Source organism: Pagrus pagrus (assembly GCF_965226575.1).
Source record: "Pagrus pagrus genome assembly, contig: HAP1_SCAFFOLD_74, whole genome shotgun sequence".
Classification (NCBI taxonomy): domain Eukaryota; kingdom Metazoa; phylum Chordata; class Actinopteri; order Spariformes; family Sparidae; genus Pagrus; species Pagrus pagrus.
In genome coordinates this window covers 210,994-217,646 of record NW_028175389.1, presented here as the reverse complement: position 1 = coordinate 217,646, position 6,653 = coordinate 210,994, and the positions used below count along the sequence as shown (strand labels likewise).

The 6,653-nt window shown below is 40.8% G+C and overlaps 1 long non-coding RNA gene across 1 annotated transcript; it reads left to right on the top strand.

Moving 5' to 3' along the window:
* Positions 1-282: 282 nt before the first annotated feature.
* On the top strand, positions 283-5,814 carry LOC311253929. Its single transcript, XR_014622061.1, has 3 exons — positions 283-345; positions 2,653-3,133; positions 4,619-5,814. It is a non-coding gene; the product is annotated as an uncharacterized lncRNA (long non-coding RNA).
* The last annotated feature ends 839 nt before the right edge of the window (positions 5,815-6,653 follow it).

Below are 6,653 nucleotides of genomic sequence, written 5' to 3'. Positions count from 1 at the left end.
AAAAGACAATTGCGATTACTTACATGATACTATGAGTTTTAAAGCAAAAATGTATAATGTTCCAATATATTGGAAAAGACGGGAGACACACACACACACACACACACACACACACACACACACAGAGAGAGAGAGAGAGAGATCACACACACACACACACACACACACACACACACACACACACACACAGAGTTTGCATTGCAACAGGAAATGCCGTCCCCCATGTAGAGAGAATGGAAAAGACAGAGTTTCCAGGAACCAGGACTTTAGTATTGAGTTATTCTGGTAACGTGTGAGGAGGAAAGAGAAAACTGACAGACTCCGTGTTGAAGGACAGACGGGACGGTAAGATTGACTCAAATATCCTTTTATTTTACTTGTTGAGTAGTTTTGGGACCACAACGAGTATAATACATCGGGAATGGTACATTATTTTGGTTTGGTTTGATTTAGATTGCATTAAGGTGTTTGTGGGCCCAGAGTGTGTGTTTAAGTAACGTTGAAGTTGATAAATTGAGATTTTCTGAAGTAATCCATTTGAGGATGTGTTAAAAACAGTGTTAAAAGTTTTTTGTCTGTGTATATAATACAATGTAAAATTTTTCTTTAAAAAAAAGGAATAATTTATTTATAGTATTTCCTGGAAAAAAAGGGGACAGTAATATTTTAATTTCATTTTTTTGTTATATTGGAAAAGGTGGGAGGGAGAGACAAATACAAACGTATTTGCAAATGTGTATTAATGTCTCTGTACGTATTTAGATATGTGTGTTCGTGTTGACATTTGTATGTATGTGTTCAGATCTGTGTGTCCGTGTTTACGTTATTTTGGTTTGGGTATATATTTAGGTGTAGGATTTAGATTGTATTAAGGTGTGTGTTTAGTGAGGGTTTTTTTTTTTGCCCTTAAACGTGTCAAGTGAATAAGGAATTAAGGTGTTTGTGGGCCCAGAAAGTGTATTTAAGTAACTGTGAAGTTGATAAAGTGAAATTTAGATTAACTTTATCATTGTTAAGTGAGACATTGGAGCATGCATGCAATCATCTTCTGATGATTGTATACCCTGACCTCATGCTCACAACCTCACGCTGCCTGGCTGCTGTTGAGAGGCAGATCACAATGGATTCTCGATTGTTTGCTGTCAGTTAGGTTCATGTTTTAGCAGAATGTGAACAAAATATGAACTTTTAGTTACAGTAAGTTTAGGGTAACGATCATCTGTTAGTGTCACCCCAATACATCGGGAATGGTACATTATTTTGGTTTGGTTTGATTTAGATTGCATTAAGGTGTTTGTGGGCCCAGAGTGTGTGTTTAAGTAACGTTGAAGTTGATAAATTGAGATTTTCTGAAGTAATCCATTTGAGGATGTGTTAAAAACAGTGTTAAAAGTTTTTTGTCTGTGTATATAATACAATGTAAAATTTTTCTTTAAAAAAAAGGAATAATTTATTTATAGTATTTCCTGGAAAAAAAGGGGACAGTAATATTTTAATTTCATTTTTTTGTTATATTGGAAAAGGTGGGAGAGAGAGACAAATACAAAAGTATTTGCAAATGTGTATTAATGTCTCTGTACGTATTTAGATATGTGTGTTCGTGTTGACATTTGTATGTATGTGTTCAGATCTGTGTGTCCGTGTTTACGTTATTTTGGTTTGGGTATATATTTAGGTGTAGGATTTAGATTGTATTAAGGTGTGTGTTTAGTGAGGGGTTTTTTTTTTGCCCTTAAACGTGTCAAGTGAATAAGGAATTAAGGTGTTTGTGGGCCCAGAAAGTGTATTTAAGTAACTGTGAAGTTGATAAAGTGAAATTTAGATTAACTTTATCATTGTTAAGTGAGACATTGGAGCATGCATGCAATCATCTTCTGATGATTGTATGCCCTGAGCTCAGGCTCACAACCTCACGCTGCCTGGCTGTTGTTGAGAGGCAGATCACAATGGATTCTCGATTGTTTGCTGTCAGTTAGGTTCATGTTTTAGCAGAATGTGAACAAAATATGAACTTTTAGTTACAGTAAGTTTAGGGTAACGATCATCTGTTAGTGTCACCCCAATAGTGACACGCTCAATGTGTAGATTGTACTGCTACAGCAGCCAGGCAGCGTCAGTTCAGGGCAAAGGAAAATGACAGACAAATCTTTTCTACACTTGCGGATCGCGACACTGAACACACACACACACACAGATCTGAATACCCACACAAAGATCTGAATACACACACACAGTTTGAGATGCACATTTGCAAATAGTTTTGCAACAATTAGAACTCCATACCTCCCACACAAAGGAGGAAGCTACATAAAACCCGAGAGAGATATAGAGAGTCAGATGTCACTGCATGTCACACATTAAGAAATGTTTCAATGTAAAGACTAAGACTCATTTATTTCTGTTTATTGATACTGTCATTTTTCTCATTATTACTTATTGTTCTATTACTGTTTATTATTTTAAACATGCACACGAACACACAGATAATTATTGTCTTATTTTATTTTTCTTAAATTTTACTCTATTTATTTATATTAACTTATGAAGTGTATTTTTGTCCTGTTTAATTGACTCTGCGGCGGGTGCTTGTGTACTTGTGTTGTGTTATTTGTGCTGCTTTCTTTTCACTATTTTATAACTTGTGTGTTTCAGGTATGACAGAGAAGAGAGAGGAAAACAAATGTGGTGCAGTTGTAGGACGACTGGTTCCCAACCCAGTCAGCTCCTCACCACGCAGCGGTAGCCACCACGGACGCCTGAGTTAACAACGTCAACTAGCCAACGGCGTTAGCCGAGCAGCTGGCCCACGAGAGAGAACCCAGTCCCCCGACTACAACGGCGGAGAGGAGCAGAGGATCCGGTGGACAGGTGCTGACGGCGTTAGCCTAGCAGCTGGCCCACGAGAGACAGCCCAGTCCCCCGACTACAACGGCGGAGAGGAGCAGAGGATCCGGTGGACAGGTGCTGACGGCGTTAGCCTAGCAGCTGGCCCACGAGAGACAGCCCAGTCTCCCTGCTCGTGTGAGAGCTAAGCTTGTGAGAAACCACAATGGAGGAAGAGGGGGGTGTCAGACTTTGCGGGCGCGGCAACATACCACCACTGCCCCCAGTCATACTAACTGTCATGTTGCTGGTAAGTTGGTAAATTGAAATTTTCTGAAGTAATCCATTTGAGGATTATAGTGTTGAAGTTTTGTCACACCAAATGTCTGTGCATATAGTACTGTGTAAAGTGTGTACACACACACCCACACAGAAACATGTCCTCACAATTGATGTCTTATTTTATTTTCTTCAATTTTTACTCTATTTATATATGTATATATTAACTCATGAAGTGTATTTGTGTTCTGTTTAATTGACTCTTTGCGCTTTAGCAACACAGTCTCTGTGACATTCATGCAAATAAAGTAAATTTGAATTGAGAGTGAGAGAGACAGAGAGACAGAGAGAGCTGACACATAGATTTAATGACAATGACAATGACATTGTTGATCATGTTAACAATATGCTGAGCCTTAGACAGATTTGTATTATGTTCGCATTTGAAGTTGTTATGGAATGCAATGTGAATAAAATAAAAAAGTACGGTGTGATTTCTTCATTATACACCAGTAGACACCACATGGATATACAAGAGTCTAAGGAGGAAGTCAAAGGAGGAAGCTACATAAAACCCGAGAGAGAGAGAGAGAGAGAGAGAGAGAGAGAGAGAGAGAGAGAGTCAGATGTCACTGCATGTCACACATTAAGAAATATTTCAATGTAAAGACTGAAAGACTCATTTATTTCTGTTCCCTTTTGCTACACTTCTGCCGCGGCAGATCTGCAAATGCGTGCCATGATCCGCAAGTGTAGAAAAAAGTCATCTGTGACTTTCCTTTGCCCTGAGCTCAGGCTCACAACCTCACGCTGCCTGGCTGCTGTTGAGACACAGACCACAATGGATTCTCGATTGTTTGCTGTCAGGTAAAGCAACACTAGGTAACTTCCCAGAGAGGGTAGGTACATACCTGACGTAAAGAAGTCTAGTGCGACCTGGCATTGGCATTGGTTTACAAAAAATCCAAGTAGCTGCTGGCTAAATCCACCGATGAATAAACGTGTCTTAAAGCAGGTCGCACTAGACTTCTTTATGTCAGGTATGTACTGTACCTACCCGCTCTGGGAAGTTACACAGTGCGGTTTCTGCCGCCGTGACCCCAGCCAAGCTGCAGAGGCGTCACCATTCATCATATTAACCATTATTCTACCACATAACTGAGTTTAGAAATATTATTTTAAGGTCGAAAAACTACCTAGTGTTGCTTTAAGTTCATGTTTTAGCAGAATGTGAAAACAATATGAACTTTTACTTACAGTAACTTATTAGTAATACTTATTCTCATTATTACTTATTATTCTATTACTGTTTATTATTTTAAACATGCACACGAACACACAGACAATTATTGTCTTTTTTATTTTTCTTAAATTTTACTCTATTTTTATATGTTTATATTAACTTATGAAGTGTATTTTTGTCCTGTTTAATTGACTCTGTGGTGGGTGCTTGTGTACTTGTGTTGTGTTATTTGTGCTGCTTTCTTTTCACTATTTTATAACTTGTGTGTTTCAGGTATGACAGAGAAGAGAGAGGAAAACAAATGTGGTGCAGTTCTAGGACGACTGGTTCCCAACCCAATCAGCTCCTTACCACGCAGTGGTAGCCACCACGGACGCCTGAGTTAACAACGTCAACTAGCCAACGGCGTTAGCCGAGCAGCTGGCCCACGAGAGACAGCCCAGTCTCCCTACGACACGGCGGAGAGGAGCAGAGGATCCGGTGGGTAGGCGCTGATGGCATTAGCCTAGCAGCTGGCCCACGAGAGACAGCCCAGTCTCCCTACGACGACGGTGGAGAGGAGCAGAGGATCCGGTGGGTAGGCGCTGATGGCATTAGCCTAGCAGCTGGCCCACGAGAGACAGCCCAGTCTCCCTACGACACGGCGGAGAGGAGCAGAGGATCCGGTGGGTAGGCGCTGATGGCATTAGCCTAGCAGCTGGCCCACGAGAGACAGCCCAGTCTCCCTACGACGACGGTGGAGAGGAGCAGAGGATCCAGTGGACAGGCGCCGATGGCGTTAGCCAAGCAGCTGACCCTCCAACTGACTGCCGCAGTGGCCGCATGACGGACTGTGGACTCAGGGAGTGTGTCACCTTGCCTACTCCAAAGATACCCTGCTAGCCCTGTGGGACAAAAACAGCGCACCCTCTGACCATCTCCCTGCTCGTGTGAGAGCTAAGCTGGTGAGAAACCACAGTGGAGGAAGAGGGGGTGTCAGACTTTGCGGACGCGGCAACATACCACCACTGCCCCCAGTCATACTAACTGTCAGGTTGCTGGTAAGTGGGTAAATTGAGATTTTCTGAAGTAATCCATTTGAGGGTTTTTGTCTGTGCATATGGTACTGTGTAAAGTGTGTACACACACACCCACACAGAAACATGTCCTCACAATTGATGTCTTATTTTATTTTCTTCAATTTTTACTCTATGTATATATGTATATATTAACTCATGAAGTGTATTTGTGTTCTGTTTAATTGACTCTTTGCGCTTTAGCAACACAGTCTCTGTGACATTCATGCAAATAAAGTAAATTTGAATTGAGAGTGAGAGAGACAGAGAGACAGAGAGAGCTGACACATAGATTTAATGACAATGACAATGACATTGTTGATCATGTTAACAATATGCTGAGCCTTAGACAGATTTGTATTATGTTCGCATTTGAAGTTGTTATGGAATGCAATGTGAATAAAATAAAAAAGTACGGTGTGATTTCTTCATTGTACACCAGTAGACACCACATGGATATACAAGAGTCTAAGGTATCCAGGGGCCATCAAGTATCTCAATGATTTCTTCAAGTACACAGGAATATTCAGGTGGGCTGTCAAAGTCTTCATGTAACCATAGTAAGGGCTGTAGTAGGCTGTTTGTGTCGCTCCAATCAACATTGGTTTCGGGGAAGTTCGTCAGCATCTCGTCAAACAGAAAGATGTCAGTGTTCATACACAGTAATTCGCTTTCGCGATACTCTGTCTTTGTATCATTGGACTGCATTGTCACGTCAGTCTGGACACCACTGTTATCATCTGCCATCCCTCAGTGGAATTGGAGTTTGGGTCTCTGGTGATCAGAGAAAGTGTTTGTTTATTCAGTCACAAATCACACACACACACAGGATATAATGTAGACGGTTCTGCTGTATAATTAGCAGGGGAATACATCACTGCATGTCACAAATGAATAGTCACTGAGCCTGTATCTGGTCAGGATCTGTCTCGCCTTTCTATGTCTGACAGTACAGATATATTCTGCTAATTCTCTCTCAAAAATAATTGTGAGTGTGTGTGAGTCTTAAAGACACAAAAAATAAGATCAACAAAAAGTAAACATACCATGTGGTCAATGTTTGACAGTTGAGGTGGAGGCAGAGATGCACTTTCTTACTTTTCTCTAACACTTACAGACAGATTCACCTCCTGTTACGTGAAACAGCATAGATTTGCCAATGCAAACAGTACAGCATCAAGTCATCAAAAAATATCATAGGCAGATGGCATATGGAAACCTATATTGTTACGCGTAACCGGAGGTGAATCTGT